This window comes from Canis lupus, chromosome 32 (assembly GCF_048164855.1).
Source record: "Canis lupus baileyi chromosome 32, mCanLup2.hap1, whole genome shotgun sequence".
Taxonomy (NCBI): domain Eukaryota; kingdom Metazoa; phylum Chordata; class Mammalia; order Carnivora; family Canidae; genus Canis; species Canis lupus.
This window is the reverse complement of record NC_132869.1, coordinates 43462692-43490332: the sequence shown is the minus strand read 5'-3', so window position 1 is coordinate 43490332 and position 27641 is coordinate 43462692. Positions and strand designations below refer to the sequence as shown.

The 27641-nt window shown below is 49.3% G+C and overlaps 1 protein-coding gene across 4 annotated transcripts in view; it reads left to right on the top strand.

Annotated features, from left to right (window-relative positions):
* TMEM266 (transmembrane protein 266) overlaps positions 1 to 27641 on the top strand; it is a 92996-nt gene that overhangs the window by 6078 nt on the left and 59277 nt on the right. Inside the window, exons 2-3 of one of the 4 annotated variants that reach the window (XM_072809841.1) lie at positions 21216 to 21513; positions 25180 to 25411. The exons of 1 other annotated variant lie outside the window; for it this stretch is intronic. The gene's annotated coding sequence lies outside the window, so the exon portion shown is untranslated. The remainder of the gene's footprint in view (positions 1 to 21215; positions 21514 to 25179; positions 25412 to 27641) is intronic. 2 more of the 4 variants (XM_072809842.1, XM_072809843.1) reach the window with 2 other exon arrangements.

The following is a 27641-nucleotide window of genomic DNA, read 5'->3' as shown; positions in this document are numbered from 1 at the left end:
TATGTGGGGAGATGGCCCGGATGCAGAGGAGCCACTCGGGTTCCCCTCTATTTGGCATACGGCATGTTTTTTTGTTTTTTTGTTTTTGTTTTTTTTTTTAGATTTTATTTATTTCTTCATGAGAGACCCAGAGAGAGAGGCAGAGACACAGGCAGAGGGAGCAGCAGGCTCCATGCAGGGAGCCCGACATGGGACTCGATCCTGGGACCCCGGGGTCACGCTCTGGGCCCAAGACAGATGCTCAACTGCTGAGCCCCCCAGGCATCCCATACATCACGTTTTTTGAAGACTTCCAAAAACGGAGACCAGATGCCACCAACTTTCCTAGTGGCCTGAGTTACACAAAGGAAAAAGAATCTGTGGACACTCACGCAGGCAGGTTAATCACTGCCCCACCAGCATCAAACTGTTGCATTTTTTAAAGATTAAATACCTGTTGGTATCTTCCCTGCTTAAGCCAGAGTGTGAGAGTTCATTGCCAAAGCACTTAGCTCGCACGTCTGAGTTTTGGCAGGAAGAATGTACCAGCAGTATCCCAGCCTGAGATTCTTTTCTTTTTTTTTAAAGATTTTATTTATTTATTCATGAGAGACAGAGAGACAGAGACACAGGCAGAGGGAGGAGCAGGCTCCATGCAGGGAGCCGATGTGGGACTTGATTCTGGGACCCCGGATCACGGGATCACACCCTGGGCCGAAGGCAGGTGCTCACGCGCTGAGCCCCCCGGGGGGATTCTTTGGGCCCGAGGCGTCTCAGGCTCCTGGTTTCCTTTCCTACATCTATGGTCTGTGGTAGTTCTTGGATCTGAGCAACATCATGGGTGTTTGGGGGAATAATTAAGCCTTAGAACACTTTAGAATTGACACGGGGATGCTGGAGGGAGGTCATGGTTATGGGATAAAGTCGGCCAAACTGCTCCTCAGCCATGGGACCGCCTCCTCCTCCACCTGTCCCTCCTCCCCCTCCTCCTCCCCCTCTTCCCTCCTCCTCCTTCCTCTCCCTCCTCCTCCTTCTGTCTCCTCCTCTCCTTGCTCCTCCCTTGTCCTCCCCCTCCTTCCCCTCCTCCTCCCCCTTCCTCTCCAGGCTTTAATGCTGCCCTAGGAAGGGAATTACCCTTTGAGAAAAAGACAGCCTCCCTAGAGCTACCTTTGATTTGTCGTAAAACCCGCCATGCAGCTGGGACAGGGGCCGGGAAGTCCCCACAGCTCCTTGAGACAGTGTCCGTCGTGCTCTGCCCCCGCAGCCCAGGTGTGCAAGTGTGGACCGTGGACCGCGGGGGCTGTTCCCTGGCCTCCCTTCCAGAGCCGGGCAGGCGCTTTGCTTCCTGCTGCCCGCGGCTCCGAGCGGGTCTGAGATGAGCTCCTGGGCTGTCGTTGCCTCGGTCCCCTGCCTTAGTCACCCGCTGCCGTCGGGCCCAGCAGTGCGTGAACAAGGCCAAGCAGATGGTCCCCTTGAAGAGCCCGGCCCCAGCCAAATCCTGTGTTGCACCTCAGTTCCATGCGACGGGCTGTGCGATGCCCGCTGCTTGGACGACGCTTCTGAGCTGCGTTAGCTTGTCCTTCAGGGGCGGGGGGTCTCGGTCCCTCAAATAGGGCAGGTGCTCCACTGCCGGGGGACAGTGTCCCAGTGTCCAAAGAAAAGGTTGGACGTGTCTGTTCCCTCTGCCCCATCCTCTGCCCTGTCCTCTGGCCTGGGCCCCCCTGCTGTCCCTCTTGCCACCGTCCCGCAGGAGCTGCCAAGGGCTCCCAAAGGTCACCGCGACTGCCAAGTCACAGACCCGCCGCCTGTCTCAGGTCTCAGCCCGGACGGCTCAGCAGCCCTGGCCCTGCTGACTTCGACCCCCTGACCCCCCTGACCCGCCCTGGGCAGCCCCCTTCCCCCCAGTGGTCTGGCCGGTTATTTCTGTTGTTCTTGGCCCGGAGGGGAGAGGCGGCCTGGAGGGGTGCGTGGTGACCAGGCGGCCGCTCCGGCCTTGCGAGCGCTGTGATCTGGGCGACTCATTCTCACACACACACACACACACACACACACACAGTTCTTGTCTGTGACAGGAAGAGGAGCAGGGAGGTGCAGGCGCTGCCGGGGGAGGCTGAGCGGATGCGCCAGGAGAGGGCAGGCCGGTGGCAGACGCAGCTTGGCCCCTTCCAGGGCCCTGCCTGCGGCGTCAGTGCCCCCTTCCCGCGAGCTCTGAACTAGCTTACTCACCGCCCCAGCCCGGCCTGCCGGGCGCCCCCTTCCAGGCCTTGCCCCGTGGTCCCCACCTGAGGGCCTCGGTTCCCCTTCCTGCCCCCCCAGGAGGGGCGCCCGAGAGCTGCACCCACCCCGAGGCCGCGGGAGGACAGGCCCCGGGAAGGGAGGCCTCCTCCCTCGGCGCTGAGCCCGTCTCTGTCAGGCGAATCGTAAACTACTTCGGGACACCATCTGCGATTTATCCTTTATAAAAATATCCTTCTCAGCGTTTAGCACTACACACACGGGGAATGTAACTCCGTCCTCTAACTGCCAAAACATGATCGTTTTTCTTGGTCCTTCCAAAATCGTTTTTCCTCCTAAACTGAAACAAACGTGTATTGTTCAGTCCTAAACCCCTTGTAAGCCTTATATGGGAAAATTGGGTCAACACCACAGACCCTTTTGGAATGAGGAGGGATATGTGGAAATCACTAAAATAATGGAAGCACAGGGAGTAATTAATTCTTTTTGGAAGGAGTTTGAAATTCTCCCAACTTGTGAGACTGTTAGGATTTTATAAAGTGTTTGGGGCCTTTTTTCTGTCCTCATAACATCCCTTCCCAAGGAAAATGAGCACTAGTCCAGTTGCACCACCCCCCAACCCCCACCCCAGTCGTGATCATCAGAAATGTCTCCAGACATTGCCAAGTGTCCCCAAGTGTAGGAAATCCTCCCCTTTTGAGAACCACTGCTCTATAGGATCAATCCAGAAAGCTCAGTATGTTCCCAATTCACAGAATATCAGATTTGGACAGTTTGGATTAAAAAAAAGATGAAAAGTATAATAGATACAAAAGATACATTTGGGCTTGAAGTTACTAACAGAGTAAAGTTAGTATCTACGTATCAATGGTACAAAACCCCGTTATAAGTGGAAAATGCACGTAATGCAGCTTGCGTGCTGCGGACACGTCGCTTCGTGGAGCCCACCCCAGCGTGCTCCAGGCACTTCCGTTAGCCTCCGGTTGGGTACGATCATCTAATGCAGAGCCTGTTTCTACAATGAAGCGTTGCCTAGCTCATGTAATTTACTGAATATACTTTCCTGAAAGCGGGAAAAGTGGCTGCTGTCTGGGTACAGGGCGGTTGTAAACGGACCGGCTGTTGATCCTGGCGGTCGCGAGCTGACCCGGGGCTGCCACTCGCTGCGGCCGCCTGCAGATCGCCAGCCTGGGAGCAGATCCAGATTCAGATTCAGTGTGGTTCCACGGAATGCCTCCCGCCTTTGCACCACCGGGAGATCAAAGGATCATAGGGTGAACCCTTACAATGGGGGGGGGGCTCCGTATAAGCAGGTACGGATCACGTCATGAATAAGGAGAAGGAAACCAATAAAGTGGTTGCAGAAATTCAGACCATCATACTCCTAAGGGTATCGGGTCTGAATATAACAACTCCGACGCAATGCTCCAATCAGCCTGGGATATTCTAGTTGGAATTGTATTTAAGTGCCCAAAATACATTTATACTTTGGACAATAAGTGTATTAAGCCAAAAAATAATGACTCAGGAACTCTCAGTTGGTTACCATCGGAGGGAATTAGATGGGACCTGGGTAAGCTGGCTCTCTACCAGAGGCTGCTTCTGACCTCAAAGCTACACTCAGAGGCATGTTCCGGTGCTCAGGGGTGACGCGGGAATGACAGGTACCGCGTGCTTTGGTGGAGGGCCACGCTTGCTCGGTAAGCTTCGTGGTTGTTAGAAAATTCAGCTGTAGATTTCTGATTTAATGCCCGCCTCCAGGAGCGCCTGGGAGGCTCAGTGGGTTACGTGTCTGCCTTCTGGCTCAGGGTGTGATCCAGGGTGTGACCCCGGGGTCCGGGATCGAGTCCCACACTGGGCTCCCTGCGGGGAGCCTGCTTCACCATCTGCCTGTGTCTCTGCCTCTCTCTGTGTGTCTCTCATGAATAAATAGATGAAATCTTTATACATAAATAAATGGAGTAAATGAAACCCACCCCAAGGGGCACCTGGGTGGCTCAGTCGGTTAAGCATCTGTGTTTAGCTGGGGTTGTGATTCTGAGTCCCGGGATGGAGCCCCACATCGGGCTCCCTGCTCAGTAGATGGTCTGCTCCCCCCTCTCTCTCTCTCTCTCTCTCTCATCCTCTCCTCTCCCCCTCCGCCCCTCCCACTGCTCATTCTCTCCCTCTCAAATAAATAAAATCTTTCTAAATAAATAAAAATAAAACCCACCTCCAGGTTGACATTCACCACCAGGTTCTTTCTAAATGCAGTAGCACGAATTGCATGTCACACCCAAAGGCCAGGCATAACAGTTAAACATCCTACTTTCTGAAAGTGCATTAAGGCGCCAGCCTTGGGAGAGACCTGCTGTAGCCAGGGATCACCTTTGGCTTGTAATTTGCCTTCAAAAAGGGAAAAAAGCCTGCGTGGAAGGCCTTCAGAATCATCACTCACCAATAGTCTAGAAATAGGCCTTGTGCGGTTTCTTGAACCTGGGAGGCAGGGCAGAAGTACTCATGCCACACACATCTGTGCCAGACTTGTGTGTGCTACAGAACCCCAGACACCAGGATGGACTGAATCGTGTCCCCTGCTAAAGTGCCTCTGTTGAAGCCCTAACCCCCAACATGACTGGGGATGAGGTCTTCAGAAGGTGCTTAAGGTTTAATGAGGTCAGGGCAGCCCCGGTGGTACAGCGGTTTAGCGCCTGCCTTCGGCCCAGGGTGTGACCCCGCGGTCCCAGGATTGAGTCCCGCATCGGGCTCCTCGCATGGAGCCTGCTTCTCCCTCTGCCTATGTCTCTGCCTCTCTCTCTATCTCTCATGAATAAATAAGTAAAATATTTTAAAACAATGCTTTAAAAAAAAAGGTTAAATGAGGTCATTGAGGAAGAGATCCTAACCCGATAGTAGCCTTTGAAGAAGAGGAAAAGAGGCGCGCCTGGCCAGCTCAGTGAGAAGAGCACACGACTTTTGATTTCAGGGTCGTGAGTTCAAGCCCCATGTTGGGTATAGAGATTACTAAAAGATAATAAGCCTTTAAAAAAAAAAAAAAAGAGGAATAAGAAGACAAAGAAAGATTTCTCTTTCACTCTCTTTACCCTTTGAGGACTCCGTGAGGAGGTGGCCATCTCCAAGCCAGGAGGAGGGTTCTCAGCAGAATCTGACCATGCCGGTACCCTCACCTTTGGTTTCTAGCCTCCAGAACTGTGAGAAAATACATTTTTTGTTGTGTAAGCCATTCAGTATATGTGTTTGTCTTTGCAGCCCCGGCCACTACATGCTGCATCCTCATTACACAGATGAGGAAACGGGACCCAGGGAGGCAAATGACTTGCCCAAGGTCAAGTTACTGGTTAGTGGTAGAATTAGAACACAGAACCTAGTCCACCTCAGGTCGTATAGGCTCCTGTTCATTATCTGTAAAACCTATGGCTCACCTTGTCTGTAGGCATCAGGGTCCTTATACCTGCCCTGTTTATCTCAGAGATGTTGTGAGGATTGGTCAGATGGTACAAGAAAAGAGTTTCTAAACAGAATATTTTACAAGTGTTAAGTATCACACTCAACTCAGATTTTGCCCCATTATCAGAAATCTATCTGCCTTTGAAAATTGTGTTTTCTTTTAGCACCAGAAAATTAGTCTTAATTCCTGAAATGAGGAAAAAAATAACCAGAAGGCTATGAAGTCTACAGACAAAAGTTAAAAAAAAAATAAAGTCCTTTCTAGTTGTAACCACATTGAAACTGTTGTTGCTTTCCTTTTCCAAAGGTAACATTCTAATTTTTGTAAGAAGCATCAGATTAGGGCAGCCCGGGGGGGTGCAGTGGTTTAGCTCCACCTTCCGCCCAGGGTGTGATCCTGGAGACTTGAGATCGAGTCCCGCATCGGGCTCCCTGCATGGAGCCTGCTTCTCCCTCTGCCTGTGTCTCTCTCATGAATAAATAAATAAAATCTAAAAAACAAACAAACATCAGATTAAGGCATAAGAATTTCTGGCGCCCAGCCCATACTCTGTAGCACGTACTAGAAGTGTGACTGGACAAGTCATTTCGCTCTTCTGAGTCCTGCCATCTTTTCCTGTCAAATGATGGGATTAGGCTACTTGCGGTTTAGGGATCCCGGAATAATTACTCTGAACTATGCAGTGCCTTAAAACAGCGGGACAGAAATAATTCACACAGTGATCTCACTTTACAAATTATTCTTCAGTTATAGTTGCTGGAAGAGTCAAGCGTAGATGAATGGCATTTGGCATCTGAAACCCTTAATTATACACCGTAGGCAGCTCTGTGGCTTGGTCTCTGTCAAAAGACACCGCATTATTAAATGACACCGTGTAGGGACGTTCAGAGTTTTTGCAACAGCTTGTTCATCTGTAGCACGATCGCCCTGTGGCAGGTAGCCTCCACAGTCTGCATGTGCAAATCTGAGCACGCCTATATTTAGATTAAAGGCCTCCTGTCCAATTCCTTTGGAAATGAGTCCACTAAAATTGATGACACTCAGCGGGGAGTTTGGGGTCCATAGCTAGTGACACATGTGATTTATTTCCAGATTTTTTATGTAGTTAAATACTATACTAGGTATAATGCTTTTTCCCCACTTCATCTATTTTGCCCACCCTCCCACACACACCCCTCTGGCAACCACCAGTTTATTCTCTATATGAGTCTATTCCTGCGTTTGTGTAAGTTATGTAAGTTTTAGGTGTAAGTTTTATACACAGCTTTGTATGTATTTCTATTATAGAAATACATAAAAATCACACATAAGTAATACATAAATTGCAAACAGCTTTAGCAATAAGGAAAAAAATCATCTAAAAAATCCTACTATAAAAAAAATAAAATAAAAAATAATAAAAATAAATAAAAAATCCTACTATAGTTATCATTTACCTTTTTGCCTATCCTTTGAGACATGCATGATTTTTTTTAAAAGATTTTATTTATTTATTCATGAGAAACACAGGAGACAGAGAGAGGCAGAAGCACAGGCAGAGGGAGAAGCAGGCTCCATGCAGGGAGCACGATGCAGGACTCGATCCCAGGACCCCAGGATCACGCGCTGGGCTGAAGGCGGCACTAAACCGCTGAGCCACCCAGGCTGCCCTGCATGATTTTTTATAATTTTAATTATGGTTACATACATATAACAAAATTTACCATTTTAACCGTCTTTAAGTACATAGCTAAGTGACCTCAAATTCATTCGCAGTTATGCTGCCATCGGTTTTGCCCATCTCCAAAAGTCTTGTCATCTCACAAAACTAAAACTTTGTACCCACTAAACACAAAAATTCTACTCCATTACATCTCCACCCACACACAATTTATGTTATTGGCGTCACATATTTCCTCTTTATACCATATTATATATTTTATATTTTAAGGTATCTGCAGTTTAATATAGAAGTTATATGGTCTCATCCATTTGGGGAATATAAATAATAGTGAAAGGGAATAGAGGGAAAGGGAGAAGAAATGGGTAGGAAATACCAGAAAGGGAGACAGAACATGGAAGACTCCTAACTCTGGGAAGCGAACTAGGGGTGGTGGAAGGGGAGGAGGGCAGGGGTTGGGGGTGACTGGGTGACGGGCACTGAGGGGGGCACTTGATGGTATGAGCACTGGGTGTTATTCTGTATGTTGGCAAATTGAACACCAATAAAAAATAAATTTATTATTTAAAAAAGTTATTCTATATTAAATATATTATATATAATTCTATGTAATTCTATATAATTATAGTAGAATTATAATAGAATAATAGAATAATGGAATTATTATTCTAATAGAATTATAATATAATTATAATATATAATATAATATATAATTCTATATAATTAGATAGGATTATATATATAATTAAATATATATATTTATTATTTAAAAAGTTATTCTATATTAAATATATTATATATAATTCTATATAATTCCATAGAATTATATAGAATTAGAATAATAGAATTATTATTATATTTAATATATATAGAATATAAATATATTCTATATAGAATATAGAAGCCATTTTTTTGAGGTAGATTTTGGGTGGGGGGAAGGAGTAGATTTTAGGTGGGCAGAAATAAAGGATTGGGTTTTGGCATTCATTTTTACAGTCTACGAGACGTCTAGGTGAAGATTCAGGTAGGCAGTTGGATATGCAAATTCTGGGTTTCAGGGGAAAGAATGGGGCTGGAGATAAAAATTTTGAAGACAGCATGTGTGGATGACATTTTAAGCCCTGGCAGAGGGGACAGATGGGTGAGATAAAAGGTCTGATAAAGAGCCCTGGGGCTTATCAACATTTAGAGGTCACAAGGAGGAGGAAGAGGACCTCGCAAAGAAAACTGAGAAAAAGCATCCAGTGAGGAAAGGGGAAAACCAGATGGTAGGGTCTCCGGGAAGTGGGGAGAACAGAGTGAAGAAGGATGAGCGAGTGATCAGTTGTGTCTGTTTGTGTCAAATGGTTGAGGGTTGTGTTTACGGTATGAAGATCATGGCTTGTAGTTGAAATGGGACTCCAGTCACCAGGGTCCTCTTTCTTTTTTTTCCAGTCTTGAGATTGTTTTAGTTTTTGGGGTGTTTTGTTTTTACGCTTCTCACGCCATGAATTCATAGAGAATGGGTTCCAGTTGCTCGGGCTCCTTTCCATTGGTTCTCACAAGGGGTATTTCTCTGGTTGGAACAGGCTGGCACTTCAGTTGAACTCAAGCACCTTTCTGTTTGGCTTCCTTCTTTTTTCTCATCGTTTTCCTTCATGCACTTCAGGAAACTATCTCCGCTCTAAAATCACTTAATACGCTCAATACGTATATTAATTCTCTTGGCGAGAATCTTGCCCTTGTTTGTTTACAACAGTGCCAGCTCCATGCCGGGTAGCGCTGTAGACTCTTCCAGTTTTGCCACAGTGATGTTTGTGATGTGGTCCCTTCTGAACACTGCCCATTTCCTTGATGTCCATAATACTCTCTTTCTCACAGATTTGCATGGTTGGCCAAAGGAACAACTCCATGTTCTCTAAAAGGTATAGAGAACTAGTAGTGGGTCCCTCTCCTCCTCTCTTTGTGTTGGTCATTTTGGTGAATTACTGAAAGACAATGGTCCCCACCAGTCTTGCTAGAAAATCTCCTCTCTTATTTCCCATCTTACCAGTTATGTGAGAGAAATCTCCCTTCTTTTATTTATTTATTTATTTATTTATTTATTTTTAAATTTTTATTTATTTTTTATGTATTTTATTTTATTTTATTTTTTAGAAATTTCCCTTCTAGTTGAAGGTTAAACATCTCATCCTCCAAGAGACAGTCACCTAATTTTCTACGTCAGTTGACCCAAAACAAATATTATGTCTTCTCTTGGGCCCTCCAAGAAAACTGTTTTTGTTTGTTTGTTTTTTGTTTTTGTTTTTGTTTTTTTTCTGGCTCAGCATAGAGAACAGTCTTATTTTGTTGTGGACTCTAACCTGCACCCTAACAATCAGTAGTCCCTCTTACATTCATCAACCAACAATTTTTTCACAAAACTCCAACAATAAGCTATATCATATGCATTGAGTCTTATTTGAGAAAGAAAATCCCACTCAGGAAGAGTTTACCAAGTGCCAGGCAGATACGATCCCTCAGGGTAGGGCAGAAAGAACTCAGAGGAAGACAGGATCATGAGGTGCGGAGAGAAAGAAAATATCGTGGGGGATTCCCAGGAAGGTGGGTCATCCGCTGGGCCTCAAAAGGTAGAAAGGATTTGAACAGGGAGGACAGGAGGTAATCACGAAAGACACTTAATAGGTGAGATCATTGATATCGCAAAGATGATGCTGGCTGGGATTACGTTTATCCTGACAGATTGGCCTAAAGGGATGGATTCGTTGTCAGAAATAATCCCGCATTGAATCACGTATGCGTGAAATCCTATCATGTTGAGAAGCCTTTGGTATAAAGGTTCTGGATTATCTTTTAGACGGATGTTGACAGTATTTAGTGATAGCGAGGTGCCTCAGAGTTTGGAGATGAGATTGCTTTACTTTGCCTATTCAGTGCATTTGTGTGTGAGACACTGAGGAGAGACCAAGACAGGCCGCAGTCTTCAGAATCCACAGATGGTGACGTGATGGGCCCTAAAATGCCGAAAGATACCCACATCCAATCCTGGAGCCTGTGAATGTTGCCTTATTTGGAAAAAAAGGGGCCTTTGCAGATGCGGTTAAGTGAAGGATTTTGAAATGAGGAGTTAATTCTGGATTATCAGTGGTTGGAAAAATACTATCACGGATGTCCTCATAAGAGAGGGGCAAGAAAGAGACGTGACACAGAGAAGAGGAGGACGTGGCAGTGTGACCACAAAGACGGAGGAGTGTGATGGGGATTCAAGCCAAAGAACACCTGAGCGACCAGAAGCCGGGAGAAGCAAGGAACAGATTGTCCCCCAGGGAGGACCACAGCTCTACGGACACATTGATTTTGGACCTTGGGCCTCCGGAGCTGTGAGAATAAATCACTGTTCTTTGAGGCCACCGAGCTGGTGGCAATTTGTGATAGCAGCCAGAGGAGATTCCTACAGGCGGTGTTAGCTATTGGGGGGCTAATCACATTGCGGATGTGAATTTGGAAGAGCCCAATACATTAGTTGAGGTGACCTGATTTGTGGATTAGGGAGGCAAGTTCAGAACATTAAGTATAATTTAGCAAGTTTACACTTAATTATTTAACACCTTATTTAGAGGAAAGCTGGGCTCCTTCACCCCCGCACACACACCCCCCACCCCCCCGCCCCGGGCAGAGTCCCCTCCTCTTTGCTGGGTGTTCTCGGCCTCCTTGCTTTGACTCCATGCAGCTGGCAGCCACTCCTCAGCTTCCAGCCGCGCTGACTCTGGGCTCCTGGTTGTGAGCCTGAGCGTTTTGGATGCTGCAAGAGAAGCCTCTCTTTTTCTCACGCACGTACAGATGAATGCATTTGCAGCCTAATTTTTATTTCTTGTGAATTTGATGAGCATGATCTGGCTAATCATGCTTGAGTCAACTCAACCTTGAGATTGACGAAGCTGGAGGCCACCACCTGACTCTTAGTAAATTTGCCAAAGCTGACGCCACACAATAAGGCCTTTTGATAGAGTCTTGCGGATACTGTCTGCTGTTGTCATTGAGCCCTCTGTGCTACCTCGGGAGAGAACACGCTTCTCCCTCAATTCAAAATCTGGAAGACAGGCCTCACAGGATAAACACGTCTTCCAGATTTTGAATTGAGGGAGAAGCGTGTTCTCTCCCGAGGTAGCACGGAGGGCTCAATGACAACAGCAAATAGTATGTTGGCAAATTGAACACCAATTAAAAAATAAATTTATTAAAAAAAAAACAACCTGGAAGACGTTTTTTCCTTGGCCCTTCTATATATGAGGGTATCCCAGGGGGCTGCTGGGGGCTAGAGAGCCCCTCGACATGTCCCTGAAGGAAGAACAACCTCAGCTCATGAGTTCGTTTCCTAGGGCCACCGTAACAAATAGCACAAAGTAGGTGGCTTAAAATAACAGGAATTAAAAATAAATAAATAAATAAATAAATAAATAAATAAATAAATATTTAAAAAATAAAAAAATAAAATAACAGGAATTTATTTTCTTAGGGTTGCAGAAGCCAGAAACCTAAGATCCAGGTGTTACAAAGTGTGCAAAGCCACACTCCCCCTAAAGGCTCTAGTGGGGGGGGGGGGGATCTCCTCTTGCCTCTTCTGGTGGCCCCAGGTGTTCCTTGGTTTGTGGCTGTCTCTGCCTTTGTCTTCACACAGCCTTCTCCTCCATGACCTGGCGCCCAGCCTTGGACTAAGGGATCACCCTAACCCGGTATGACCTCATTTGAACTAATTACAAACTATTTCTAAATAAAATCATGTCTTGGGCATCTGGGCGACTCAGTGGTTGAGCATCTGCCTTTGGCTCAGATTGTGATCCTGGGGTCCCGGGATCAAGTCCTGCGTCGTGCTCTCTGCATGGAGCCTGCTTCTCCCTCTGCCTGTGTCTCTGTACCCCCCCCCCCACTCTCTGTGTCTCTCATGAATAAATAAATAAAATCTTAAAAAAAAAAAAGTCATGTCCTGTGGTTCTGAGTAGACGTGAATTTGGAGGTGGGTGGGGGGGGGCAGACACTGTTCAATCCACTACAGCTCCTAAGGCTGGAAAAGATGCCAAGGCTTGAATGAGTCTCAGGTTCTGCTAAATAAATGAGTCAACTACAGGAACAGACTAAGTAGGCCCCAGCTTGTAAGCGTGAGGACTCTAGGATACCCTAGAGAAGCTCGGAATGATCAAAAGGCCGCCCTGTCTGGTGGCAGCAGTGATACACTCGTGTCTCCTGTTAGGATCCCTGGGAGCACCGTCCCTCACCGGCCCTCCTGCCCTCCTCTAACTGAGGTCCCTGCAGCAGGGCTGTTCCCCACAAATGGGGCTGGTCCCCTCATGTTCTCTGCTGCTGCGGCCGCCTGTCTCCTGGCCCAGGTGCCTCGCAGCATAGCCCTCGGTGGGACAGGTTCCCTTCGGGCCGCCTCACCCGCACTCCCTCTAGTCACGACCTGAGTCATCCCTGCGGTGGCGTTTGTGTCCTGAGCTCACAAGTGTGGGGAGACGCACCTCCACGGTGTCCTCCTGCCGTGACTGGTGATGCGGAGGGGCCGTTGTCCCATCTTGAGTCCCTAACGTTCCAGTGTTGGTGCTTCCGGTCCCTCTCACCTTGGTGAGAGAATAATGAGTTTTGTGTCAGAATATCGTATTTTAGGTTCCTTTTTTCATTCATTCATTGAAACCCTGGGAGTCCCATCATGCAAACTGGACCCGTTGTGTAGGCAGAACCGCCGCTGCCACCCTGCACCCCGCTTAGGCCCCCCGAGGAGCCGAGCGTCCGAGCCGGCGGGAAGGGAGTAGTGACCCGGCTCCCAGGTCGCTGTGGCCTGCGGCGGAGCGGGTGGACTCGGGTTCCAGCTCCAGGTCAGCCGCCCCCGACCGTGTAGACCCGGGCAGGCCTCTCCACCTCCCTGAACGGAGGTTCCGTCAGGATCTGTGACTCGGGCCTCAATCTCTGTGCTCGCAGAGGCCACGTGGACGTGTGCTGGGACGGGAGGGCCGGTGAGCGCCTCCTGCACCTCACGGCCAGCGGCCGCGGCTGCGTAGACCTGCCTCTGATCGTGGGCCAGACCCCGGCCGGGCCGAGGAAGGTGGCCGCTCACGGGGACTCGGGCGAGGTGGCCGCGCAGCCCGGCGGTGCTCCTGCTCTGGAGCTTTGCCCACTTCCCTGCCCTCCCTCCGGCCTCAGGGGAAGCACGGTTCTTCTGTCCCCGAGCTGGTCGTGCTGGGGTTCCGGCCCGTCCCTGCCAGCCCGAGCTGCGCCTGCCCGGCCCGGGCCCTGTTGGCCGCACCCCCTCCCTCGCCGAATCTTCACTTGTGCCTTCGCTGCAAAACCCTCTCCCTTCGGGCCACCGGGGGCTCAGCGGTTTGGCGCCTGCCCTTGGCCCAGGCCGTGACCCCGGGGTCCCGGGATCGAGTCCCGCGTCGGGCTCCTGCGTGGGGCCTGCTGCTCCCTCTGCCTGCGTCTCTGCCTCTCTCTGTGTCTCTCATGAATAAATAGGTAAAATCTTTAAGGAAAAAAAAAACCCCACTCTTCCTTCGGGCCGCAGCCCACTCGGTGCGTGGAGTCGGCTCCCTCGAGCTGTCAGCGTCAACACGGAAAGTGTATTCCCGGGGGTCCGTCTGGGCCACACTCCGGAGCAGGTGACTGACCCCGGGCGACCCCCAGGCCGTGGCGCAGGGCAGCTCGGCGGCGGTGCATCGTGATGTCAGGCAGGGCCAGGCCGTGCCCCGGGCTCTGGTCCCTGCTCCTCGGCCTCCCTCGGGATCGCGGCCGCGTCCTCCTCGGCGGTTCCCGCCCCGGCCCGGCCCTGCCTCCTTCCCTGGTGTGGGGCCACCAGCCCCGCTCTGTCCTCACCCGCTTAGCTCCAGGCTCTCTCAACAGCCCCCGGTGCTCCCCGCCACAGAGGGAACACACCTCCCCTGCTCACCAGGTGCCTCCTCCATCCCAGCACAAGCGTCACTTCCCCAGGGAAACCCTCCCTTCATCCCCCTCCTCGAGCCATTAGGACAGACCCGGACACTCGTCCTTCCTTTTGCGCAGAACGCTTAGCTCCGCTTCCGATTTTGCACCCATGAGTGTGGCTGCTGGGCTGTCCCAGCCGCTCTCCCCTAAGCCCTTCGAAAGCCTGGACCTGGGCGGCTTGTATCATCCTGTGCGCAGCTCCTGGCCGGAAAAATAAATTGTGGTATATCCATGCAGTTAGATACCACTCAGCGATATAAAAGAGCAAAGTACTGATAAATGCAACAACCTAGATGAATCTCAGAGAACTAAAAAATCCGGACACAAAATAATCCATGCCACGTGATTCCATTTACATACACTTTAAGAATAGGGCCAAACCAGTCTCTGGCACTAGGATTTAGGACAAAAGTTGCCTCTGGGTGTCAGGGGTTCGACTGCAAAGAGGCACCAGGGAACTTCCTGGGAAAATGGAAATATTCTGTATCTCGATTGGGATGATAGTTCTGTTCAAACCCATCAGACTCTACGCTTTTAATGTGTGTGTTTTATTGTACGTAATTATGCATCGATTTTTTTTTTTTTTAGAGGGAAAAAAAGTGTCTTTGGAAGCAGGTGGAGAATTCTAGAAGAGATTAAGGCTTGTCCTGGAGAGATTGTAATAATTGTAATATTGCATGTATTGTAATTGTAATTTATTGTGAGATTGTAATAATACAGCTAAGAAATTTTAGGGCCGGGATATAAGCGGTGGTAGCGGAGCTATAACCTTTGGTGGTAGAGTTATGATTGGTGGAAATTGTAAAGTAGGTTTTTGGGGGAGAGTTTTGGTTGCAGGAAATGAGTTGTTTCAGAAATGTGAGGTGGTTGTACCTCTGGGACATCTACACCACCAACGGGCAGAACTAAATATGGATCTGAGGGCCCCCGGGTGGCTCAGTCTGTTAAGTGTCCGACTCTTGGTTTCAGCTCACATCATGATCTCAGGGTCATGAGATCAGGTCCTGCATCAGGCTCTGAGCTCAGGCCAAGTCTGCTTGGGGCTTTCTCTCTCCCCCTCTGCTCATGCATGTGCTCTCATGCTCTTGCACTCTCGATAAATAGATAGATAGATAGATAGATAGATAGATAGATAGATAGATAAAATATTTTTTAAATGAATGAATGAATGAATATGAGCCTGAAGCCTAGGGAGACTCCCAGGCTGGAGATAAGGCTGTGGGGTTGCCAAGAGGTAGGCATCATTGAACTTGCCACGAATAGGAGGGTTTATCCAGTAAGCAAAGACAAGAGCTAAAAACAGAACCCTTGAATCCTTGACATTTAGAGGGTGATAGAGGAGCCCTTGAAGGAATCTGAGGTGATATTAAAATGTTGCATCACAGAAGCCAAAAAAGGGGAAAGTGATTCGATAAAGGAAGGGTGGATGTCCAGTGCTATGGCAGTCAGGTCGGAGAAGCTCTGCTTCCTCACCACACCCTCTCACCTAAGCCCTAAGCCCTAAGCCCTTGAAATCCCGACCCGTTTCTCATGCTACTGCAATGTTTTTCCTGAGGTTGGCCAGAGGCCACCAAGTCTCCAGATGTGGTGACCTGTTTCCCAGCCTCATCTGCAACCTCCCTGCAGCATTGGACATTGCTGACCGTCTCCCCGTCCTTGGACTTCTCTCCCCTAGTCCTTTTTTTTTTTTAAGATTATTTATTTATTCATAGAGACACACACACACACACACAGAGAGAGAGAGAGAGAGAGAGAGAGGCAGAGACACAGGCAGAGAGAGAAGCAGGGACCATGCAGGGAGCCTGACGTGGGACTCGATCCAGGGTCTCCAGGATCACACCCCGGGCTGAAGGCGGCGCTAAACCGCTGAGCCACCGGGGCTGCCCTCTCCCCTAGTCCTTTACTACTCTGCAGAGTTTAGCCTCACGTGACCCTCACCCTGGCTCCTCTTCCTGCTTCTGAACATAATCATTCCCCAAGGTTTACGTGTTAGAGAAAAAAAAATGTACTTATTTTCTTCCCCAACATCAAATTGCAGCATTTTCTTTTTTTTTAAGATTATTTTATTTTATTTCATTCATGATAGACAGAAAGAGAGAGAGAGGCAGAGACACAGGCAGAGGGAGAAGCGGGCCCATGCCGGGAGCCCGACGTGGGACTCGATCCCGGGACTCCAGGATCGCGCCCTGGGCCAAAGGCAGGCACCAAACCATTGAGCCACCCAGGGATTCCCCTAAATTGCATCATTTTCTAGTGGCTAGACTCATGCTGGGTGCTGATGATCCCAGGGAGTAGCATAGGCCTGGTGCCCCAGAACCAGACCACAGAGCTACAGAGGAAGATGGAAATAGATATCAACAGTATTGTAAGTCCAGAAGTTACTAGGAGGACACTCTGGGAGGGAGCAAATGGGCTTGAAACACTTAGGAACGAAACAGTAAAAAAGCTGTAAGGGGAACAGTGTGCAAGAGGGATGGGATCTCAGAAATCTCTGGCTGAAGGGTAAGAGGGGGTTGAAAATGTAAATAAATGTAGAGAGGTAGGTTGCAAAGTATTATGTGTGACTCTGGATTTTAAGCTTTGCTGTATGTGCAGTACAGGGACAGATGGGGTCTTAAACAGGGAAAGGCATGATAACAACAAGAACAAAAAACCATTTTAACGGGGAAGATAATTAGGTATATGAAGGTTAGAGAGATCAGGGAGCGGGTGGGGGCAGAGAGGCCAGTTAGGAGGCTGTTTCAGGAATCCAAGCGAGAAATAGGATTTGACTAAGGTAGCAGTGAGAACAGAGAAAATCCCAGGGACATTTCTGATAATAGACTTGGGAAGACTTGGCACCTGGTTGGGAGACGAGAAAGAGGGAAAGGTTGAGGATGACTCCACAGTTTTTAAATAAGGAGATTTGGGTGGATGGTGACTCCATGAACCAAAATTAAAACCATAAGAGCGGAAACAGCCTTTGGATGGAGGTAAGATAATGAATTAAGATTTGGACATACTAATTTTGAAATTCTTATGCAACATTTTGCTAGAGCTCTGTTTCAACACACAGATGGTGGCTGAAGCCCTAGTGTTAGATGAGCTGTTTCAGAAAGCTCATGCAGAGAAAGACCATCAGTGGGCAGAGATGGGACACCAAAAAATATCAGTTTTGAAGGGTTATGAAGAGGAGAAAAAAAACCTCCAAGGAAATAAAAGGAGAAAGAGGGGCACTTGACGGGATGAGCACTGGGTGTTATTCTGTATGTTGGCAAATTGAACACCAATAAAAAATAAATTTATTATTTAAGAAAAAGGAAATAAAAGGAGAAAGAGAGGGAAAAAAATAAAGAATACATAGTGTCCCCCAAAGCAAAAGAACATAGAACTCTTAAGAACCAGACGGTCATCAACAGTTTCAAACTCTACAGAAAGGCGTAGGGTTAAAAGTGTCCGTGGTGAGTGGGAGGTCACTGGCTAACAGCAAAACCGCTCTAGTGGAGGCCAAAGGTGGGGACCACTGTGTTGAAGCAGGAGGGGAATTTCTAGAGAAAGGATAATGTAAGATAATCTCACATTCCGACAGGTAAAGACTCAATAAGTTTCCTTTCCACACAATTTTATTGAGAAAATTACTTGAGGACATGCTCCAGCAAAAATAAAAGGGATGCAACAAAGTAGCAGACATGGGACAGGAGAGCCTGAAATGTAGCCAAGCCAGAATGACAGTCCTGCAGCAGGTCCACAGAGTGATGTGTCCCAAATTGACCGTTTAACAGGAAAATTAGCGATCTGGTTGCAGTTACCATGGGATAAAGAGAACATATATCTCTACTTCCTGTAAGAAAAAAATGCAATGAGAAACTTCTGAAGGATAAAGAAAAAGCTGTGGAAGGAGTCTGGACCAAATATGAAGCAAATCAAAATATAGCATGATTTTGAGCAATTGGAGTATTAAAAAAAAAAAAAGAAAAGAAAAAGAAAAGAAACCCATGTATTTGAACATTGCCATCCAGCAATCTGGGTTTAATGAAATCGTATCCTATCCCTTTCTGCCACGATTTATTCACACTGCCTGATTCTATAGAATATATAGTCGATAGAAGCACAAACATACATGCTGCTTACTGGTCTTTTGAAGTTTCAAATTCAATTTATGAGCAATCTGCAAAGCATGCAAAGCTTCCCATAGCTTGAAAACAGAATCTAAAGTATTTAAACCTTGACGTGTTAAAAAAAAAAAAAAGTATTGGTGCAGCCGATCAAAGTTGGCTTGTTGGGAAGGATGTGAACGGTACGGGAGCTGCTGTTTCTGGAATCCCGGTCACGTCCCAGTCCCCATCCTAAGCCTTTTTGTAGGTTATTGAATTCATACCAATGCCACCTCTTCGAGATAGGTGCTATTTTAATGCACATTTTCCAGATAAGGACACTTAAGTGCGGGGGAGGGTGTGTGTGGGGTGACCTGCCCAAAGTCGGGCAGCTACAGAGCGGAAGCACCGAGGTTGGTACCCGCAGCTCTGCCCAGGGCCTGCGTCTGCCTCCCACGGCTCTGCCTCCCTGGGAGCAGCAGACGGAAGTGCCCCAGTGCCAGGGCCTCACCACACACCCCGAGGGGCACGGTGTGCCAACCCACGCTGAGGCAACAGGCAGGATGTGGAGGTGTATTCTTTAAAATAACCTGGGGTGAAAAAAAATATAAAATAAATAAAATAAAATAAAATAAAAATAAATAAAATAAATAAAATAAAATAAAATAAATAAAATAAAATAAAATAAAATAAATAAAATAAAATAAAATAAAATAAAATAAAATAAAATAAAATAAAATAAAATAATAACCTGGGGTGGTTGCCTCTGTAGATTAGGACTAGGGTGGGAGGCCGGTGGGAAAACCTTGACTTTCTGTCCTTGTATATACCTTTGAACCATTTGAATTGTTTTTTACTATGTGTGTGGGTTGCTTTCATCATTTAAAAATCCTACCCCTGGGATGCCCGGGTGGCTCAGCAGTTGGGCGTCTGCCTTCGGCCCAGGGCATGATCCTGGAGACCTGGGATCGAGTCTCACGTCGGGCTCCCTGCATGGAGCCTGCTTCTCCCTCTGCCTGTGTCTCTGCCTCTTTCTAAGTGAATAAAATCTTAAAATAAGTAAATAAATAAAAATAAAAATCCTACCCCTATTTCGAGGCCATATGAGTTTCCCCCTAAAGCATCCCAAATTCTTTCATTATAAATGGCCTCTCCATCCTCTGAGCTCCCACGGGGCTTTGTCCCTTCCCTCTTTAGAACCTACTACGAGGCTTTGCTACAGTTGCCTCTGAAAATGTCTTGAGGACAGCCTCTCTGTCATACGTCACTGGCTTATTTCCACAGCCTTGGCACCGTGCCCTGCCCATGGTATGTGCTCAATAAATGTTGAATAAACTGGATATTCGGATGTTGGATAAACAAGCAGAGCAGCTTCTGCTGATGCCAGACCGTGTCTGTCCCCTTGAACTCAGGGAACTTGGGACATGTAGCTGACTCATGTCCACGTGTCTGTCGTCGTTTGCTGCCAGGGAAACGGGATGGGAAGAGAGGAGAGTGCGGGGTGGACACCGTCCCATCCCTCCAGAAAGACCCAAATCACAGAACGACAGTGCTGACGCAGACCTAGACCACAAAGTTCAGCCCTATCATTATACAGAGAAGGAAACTGAGGCCAGGGAGTGGGAAAGCCTTGAAAGCCCACAACTAAATTGCAATAACTGTATCGGCTTAGAGTCTTAGGTTGTTGTTGTTGTTGTTGTGGGGTTTTTTGTTTTTTGTTTTTTCTAATTACCAAAGCAATACATGTTCAGCGCTTAGCTTGGGGTTTTTTTCCCCTATAATCTTTCTGCATTTTTATCTGAACATGGTTTTGAGCTTCTATTTTTCCTTTAGTGGCCACACTTTGGATGCAGCGCTGCAAGCTGGCGCAGGTTCTTTTTTGGACGTCCGTGACTAACGTGCGGGTGGCTAGCTAGGCGGGGGGGGGGGGGGGGGGGGGTAGTGGCTTTCCCGGGACGGCGTGGCTGGTGGCTGTTAGCAAAGCGCCTCGCTGAAGGATGTCCGCAGTGGAGTGCCTGCTGCAAAAGCCCTTCAGAGTTGCCATGACAACTGTGTTGCGGCCTCTAATTTCCAGCATCTGTGCAAGGATCAGGGTGAGACCCCTGCAGGGGCCCCAGAGGTTAAGGCCCTGGGAGGAAGCCCCTCCCCAGGCTGAGGCAGTGCAGCCTGTGCCCCGGGCCTGGTCCGAAAGCGGGGCCAAGACAGGTGGGCCCAGGGGACACTGTTGACCCAGGCGGCCCACACTGGGGACAGATGCAGCGGACAGAACCACATTCCAGTCCCGGCTCAGGCACAGACTCCTGAGGTGACCGTGGGCAGGTCCCCACCCCTGAGCATCGTTTTCTCCACCTAAGAAGCGAGATGGTCAGACCGGTCCCCGATGATGTCCAGTGGCTCCTCCGGCGTGCAGGTGCCCAGTGCCTCTGCGCAGTAGCTCCCTCGCATCCTGGAGAGGCAGGTCCTGCTGCTTGGGGAGGTGGCCTCACTGCCCCCGGAGGAGACCGCCCTCGTGCACCTGTTCACTGCCCCGGTCTCTGCTCACCTGCGGCCGCTGGCGGGAGGGGAGCATCCCGGAGGCAGGTGCCCCCCCCCCCCCCCCGTCCCCAGCAGCTGCCCACCGCGGTGGCACAGACAGCGGACGGCAGACGGCGGGGCCGGACCATCCTCACCCTCTGCGGATGCGGACTCGGGAACTACCCCGGCCACTCGCACAGCAAACACCCGGCTGCCGGGGTGCCGGCTGGTTCTTTTGGAGGGACACGTGGCTCTTGATCCGGGGCTGTGAGTTCAAGCCCCACATGGGCTGAGATTATAGGAAGGAAGGGAAAGAGAAAGACTTTTTTAAAAAATTTATTTATTTATTCATTAGAGACATAGAGATACAGAGAGAGAGGCAGAGACACAGGCCGAGGGAGAAGGAGGCTCCACGCAGGGAACCCGACGCGGGACTCGACCCTGGGACCCCGGGGTCACGCCCTGGGCTGAAGGCAGATGCTCAACCGCTGAGCCCCCCGGGCGGCCCAGAAAGAAAGCCTGGAGGCAAAACAAAGGTCCAGCCTCTTGAAATGGAAGCAGGGAGGTGCCTTCCTCCCTCTGCCTGAGGACGGGGCTGTTGGGACGTCAGCAGTACCCGGAGGATGAAGAAACCACCTGGGCAGAGGCGCAAGGTGAGTGGGCGGCCTGCAGTGACCCCACTGTGTCTACGCCCCGGCATCGCGTCCCTTGCCTCTCCGTGAGCCACCTGCCCCTTAGCCTCTTCACCTTCCCGGCTCCTCCACTTAAAATTCATTCATTCAGCAAATGCTCCCTGAGCACCCCCTGTTCTGGGTGCTGGGGATTCAGTAGTAAATGAGCACACACCCTACTGCCGGGGAGCTCTCCCTTCTAATGGAGGAGATACTTAATGAGCAATCATCTCTACTGCACAGAGGGCGGGACGTACCGCGAAGACGGGTAAAGCAGACAGGAGAGGAATGTGGGCAGAGTGTGCTCTTGAAGGAGTGTGCTTCCCATGGTCCGGGAGACCTTGCCAGTGAGGTGGCGGCCGAGCAGGCCTGATGTGAGGGGACAAGCCATGGGACACCTGAGGCATGAGCGCCCCTGGCTCAGGAAAGGCCCAGAGGTGGGGGTGTGCTTGGGGTGTTGGAAGAACCAAGTCGGTGTGGCCTGGGGGGTGGAAGCGGGAGGCAGCAGGAGGCAGAGTATGGAGCCTCCAACGCCATCGGCCCCGGGCTGCGATGGAAAGGCAGTGAGCGGGGAGGGCCGCATCTGCTGTGTGGAGGGCAGGTCGGAGGCAGGGGAGGCAGGTGGGGGGCAGGTGGAGGGCGGGGGGGGCAGGTGGGGGGCAGGGGCAGCCCAGCGGAGTGAGGACCAGCGCTCGGTCCAGGATGGGAGAGGTGATGGGAAGTCAGGGGTGTGCCTGGAGGGCAGAGCTGGGTGTGGGCCTGTAGGGGGTCTAGGAGTTCTCTAAGGCTTTTTGGCCTGAGCAGCTGGAAGGATGGAAGGGTCAATATCCCAGAAGAGAAAGGCGGAGGTGGGTCAGGTGAGACGTGGGGGGGGATGGAGAGGTCTGGGATGCAGTCGGGCCCACGAGTCTGGAATTAAGGCAAGTGCTTGAGGATGAAGATGTATTTGTGGGTCACTGGCGAGTCGACCTGCCCTGTCCGACCTAGAAGCCACCAGCCTGGAGTCACACGATCCACATTACGAGTGACCAGACGTGGCCGGGGCCGCGACACAGGATAGCGGACAGTACACTGCCGTTGTCACAGGAAGTGCCGTAGACCAGGCTTACAGGCCTCAAGATTGGGTGAAATTCCCAGAGGCATGGACCCCAAAAAGTGCATTTATTAGATGGGGAGAGGAGTCTGCAAATGCAGGAGGGAGCAGATTCCCACCTACGAGGAAGGAAAGTGTGCCGGGGGGTGGGGGTGGGGGGTTCACCAGGTGCCCAGGAGGCTGAGGCCTGAGAAGTAGCGGGGGGGGGGGGGGGGGGGTTGCTAAGGAGGGCGTTGATGAACTCAGCAAGAGCCGTTTTGAGGAAGTGGAGGGAAAGTGAAGTAGATTTAAAAGGACAGAATGAGGAGGACAGAATTAGAGGCCGCACACGTGCACATATTTTCAAATGAATGTGCTGGGAAGGAACAAAAAAAAAAGGGTATTCAGGAGAGGCCGGCGGTGGTAAGGGATGTTTTTAGGACGGGAGGTATCGGGGGTGTGAGGAGAGAGGAAAAGGTATCAAGCAGTCACCTGGGAAAGAGGGTGATGGGATTAGGGCTGGAAGTAGGGTTGCTGGGCCGCCCCAAGCATCTGCTTGGAGCCTTTTGTTCTTGGCGGATCCAGCTCTTAGGGTTAACCCTGTTGGCCTCTGTGTGGTCGCAGGTGCAGTTGTTCCTTCTTGGAGGGTCCTCTCCACTCCCTACGGGCTCACCTTCCCAATGAACCCGTGGTCCTACAAAGCACGGCCTGGGAATCCCCTCCGGCACCCCTCTCCCGTTCTTCTCAGCCCTCTCCTAGAACCCGATCATGTCACCTTGTCACTATTCGCTTGCAGGACTGTTGCTCTAAGGCTGGGGTCAGCAGACACTTGCTGTAAAAGACCAGGGAGGAAACATTCTAGGCTTCGCGGGCCATACGGTGCCCGTCACACACCCGTGTGCCACTGTGGCACAAAGGCAGCCGGACGGCACATAGGAGAGTAAGCCCGGCCACGGTCTAATAAAATTCCATTTACAAAAACAGTCAGTGGCTGGATTTGGCCCACAGGCCTTCGTTTGCAACCCCTGCTCAAGGAGCCGCGTCCCCATTATCCCTATAGCCAAGGTGCGGACGGCACAGACGCTTCTCACGTATTTGTCAGCGGCTGGTCTTGCCGGTCGCACCGGGGAGGCATGAGCCCTGGGTGCTCAGGGAGATCGAGGAGGCCTCACCCGAGCTGAGCGTCCACCCATCTAGATACTCGGGCCCGGCCCGTGGGACCAGCCTCTTGACAACAGGCCCTCTGTGTCTGCCTGTATTTATACTGACCCTGTGTCACCCCCCTGCCCCGAATCCCCACAGGTGAGAATAATCATCAGGGACCTGCCGTGTACAGGACACGATGGGACAATTAGAAACCCTCCCATTACCGCAGCACAGTCTGTGCATCCCCCTGCCGGGCCATGCCGCACCCAGAGTGACCTCCCCCTTAAAGCTTTCCTTGACCACCCCAACCCGTGTGACTCCCCCCTTCTTTCCCCTTCTTCGTAGGGCTGCGGTTCTCCCCCAGGGGGGTTCCCTGTGGCTGTGATTCTCCTGACCGCAGCGTAAACTAGCAAGGACCGCGGAGCCCGCTTTGGTCTCTTCAAGGTCACCCCTGTGCAAAGTATCAGCCACGTATGCGACTTAAAATTTCTAGGAGCACAGTTAGAAACGTAAAAGAGAAACTGATGGGACTGATTTTAACATATTTTATTTAACCAGTAATATCTAGAATATCATTTCAACCGGTGATATAAAGAATTAGTTTACTCGTAGTCGGTTTTCAACGTCCAGCGTACCCTTTCCTAGCGACGTGTGACCGGAGGCCCGCGCCCTGGAGTCTGCAGCTCACGGGGGCGCGTGGAGAATGTCTGAGGGACCGCGCTGCGTCCTCCTGCTGAAGCAGGGCTAGTCCTCGTGGCAGCCTGTTACCCCCATTTCCTAGGTGAGGAAACTGAGACTGAAGAGGTTGCCTGTGCCCAGCTGGTATGCTGCAAAGCTCAAGTTTGAACCTAGGTCTGAGTCCAAAGCCCTTCTTTAAAATAGAATATTTAAGCTGGAAGTTTTTTTTAAAGATTTATTTATTTATTCATGATAGACATAGAGAGAGAGAGAGGCAGAGACACAGGAGGAGGGAGAAGCAGGCTCCATGCAGGGAGCCTGATGTGGGACTCAATCCCGGGTCTCCAGGGTCACGCCCTGGGCCAAAGGCAGGTGCCAAACTGCTGAGCCACCCAGGGACCCCTGAGCTGGAAGTTTTTTTTAAAAGACTCTTCAAATCCCTCAAAAGAGGAAAGTTGGGGAGGAAGGGCCCCTGGGTGGTGCAGTCAGTTAAGTCTCCAATCCTTGGTTTTAGCTCAGGTCATGACCTCAGGGTCCTGGGATCGAGCCTCACCTTGGGCTCTGTGCTTGGCGTGGAGTCCACTTGAGATTCTCTCTCTCCTTCTACCGCTGTCTCTCCTGCTCCTCTCTCTCTCTCTCTCTCTCTCAAATAAATAAAATCAAAAAAAAAAAAAAAAAGGAAGTCGAGACTAGAACCTGCATTGTTAGTTTCCACTGCGTAACTCCTGTTTCGTGTCCTTCTGTTGTGGAAGTGATCAGCCCAAAGAAACCAAAGGCCTCTGCGGGCCCAGCCAGTCGCCACCTCCCAGGGAACTCCCAGCAGCCGCCCTCCTGGCACAGTCAGAAAGTGAAACAGATTGAGAAGCTTAGAACCGAAAGGGAATGTAAAGATCATGCATCCCAACACTTTTCAAACTGTGGTGTCCTGCGGATCTCCTGGGAAGCTTAAGATACGGATCTCGGATTCATCAGGTCTGGGACAAGGTGAGAATCTGCATTCCTCATAAGCCCTCAGGTGGTACCAACGCTGTGCCTGGTCCAGGGACCACACTCTGGGAGGAACAGATCTAATCCATCCCGATATGTAGAGGCCTTTGCTGTAGGCGAGGAAGCTAAGGGGGACGGATCACAATCAAAATCGTGAGACGAGTCTCCGTCCGAGACAGTAACTCTACTGACCTGCTGGATTCTGGGGCACTCACCGCAGATTCTCTCTGTTAACATCCTCCTCCAAGTAGACTGTTGGAAGCAAGACTATGTCTTAGTCTTCTGTGTGTCTCCCTCGGAGTCTCACCTGAGGGCCACCAGAGCTGCGGGAAGCACATTTACCTGGGGCTGGGCCAGCTGGGAGGGTCTTTGCACCAGGTGCTCCTGGGAGCAGAGGCAGAGTGGGGTAGACCCCAAGCTGGAACTAAAAGACCTCAGCAGGTAGCAGACCTGAAGGGCAAGGGGAGGATGGGGGTGGGAAAGCTGTAGTGTGGGAGTGGCAGTGAGTCCCCCGGGTCACGTTGAGCCATCCTGCACTCAGTCCATGGGTGAGAGAGAACGCCGTGGGCTCCTGTCCTTATGTGGGCCCAGGGCGGTGCCAGAGACAGTGAGGCTGCTTTGCAAGCAAGGAGCCGTGCCCAGCACCGCATTCCTCCAAGGGCTCTAACATTTGTTGAACAAATGCACGAATGAAGGTCAAAAAAGACGCGGCAGTAATAATTAAATGAATTGAAAGACTCCACGTGCTTAACAGTGATTACACACTTCCTGGCACACTTCAGAAGTGGCAATAGCAAGTTTTTCTATTTTGATTTGAAAGTCAGTTACTCGTTTGAGGCCGGTGAGTTGAGCACACACACAGAGCCAAGGATAAGCCCACAGGCCTGGGTGCCAAACAGACTTGCCCGGTAAATGCTGGAGGTCTCAGATGGCCCAGTGTGTCTGTCGGCTGTGGTGCTTATCTTCCCAAAGGTAAAAACAAAAACAAAACAAAACAAAACAAAAACATAATGAAAAGACAAGCCACAAACTCCCCACTGTCCTCAAGAAGCAAGATATTGCAAAACACATATCTGATAGAGGACTTGTGTTCAAATTATACAATTTGAAAGACGATTATACAAAGATTGTCTTATAATAATTATAATAATCATACAAATTATTGTCTTAAAAACGCAATAATAAAACAACTCAATTAAAAAGTGGGCAAATATCTCACCAAAGGAGTCACACAGATGTCAAATAAGCATATGAAAAGACGCTACGCAAAAAAAAAAAAAAAAAAAAAAAAAAAAAACTGCTACACGTCATAATGTCATGAAGGAATCGCAAAATAACGAGACACCACTACACACCTAAGAGAATGGAAAAATCCCAGAAAACTGATGACACCAAACCCGGGTGAAGATGCAGAGCAGCAGGAATTCTCACTCTTTGTGGGAATGCAGAATGGTATGGTCCACGGGACTCGATCCTGGGACTCCAGGACCACACCCTGGGCCGAAGGCAGCGTTAAACCGCTGAGCCACCCGGGCTGCCCTGGGCATAGTTTTAAAACCTGCTTTTTCTAATTTATGGTGGACATGTTTCCCTGTCAGTCACTATATCTACATGTTTGTTGCCAGTGGTTTTTGTTTTCATTTTACCAGTTTTTAAAATTATGAAATACACACAGAACATGAAATTTACCGTCATTTGACGTTCAGTACAATTACCCCGCCGCGCAACCATTACTGTTTGGTTCTAGAATATTTCATAAGCCAAAGGAAACCCCGTACCCATCAAGCAGTCACTCCCCATTCTTCTGTCCCTCCAGCCCCTGGAAACCACTAATTTGCTTTCTTTTTTTAATTTTATTTATTTATTTATTTGTTTGTTTGTCTATTTATTTATTTTTATGAATTTGCTTTCTGAAGCAAATAATAATTTGCCAATAAAGCCACTATTAAATAGAGATTTATCTGTTCTGGATATTTCCTATAAATGGAAAAATCATACACTACGTGGCCTTTTGTAGCTGGCTTTCACTTAGCACAGTGTTTTCAAGTTCTAGCGGATCTAGATTTTTATTTTTTAATGGAAATGTCCTTTTTTAAAAATAAAAGATGCTTACGAACAAAAAGCACTGAGATTTGAGAACTCTCCCCAAGAATACTGCTTCCCTGTCGCCCCGGGTCTAACTGGCAGCAGTAATTGGGAAGTAATTGGGAAAAGAGCTCTCCGGACC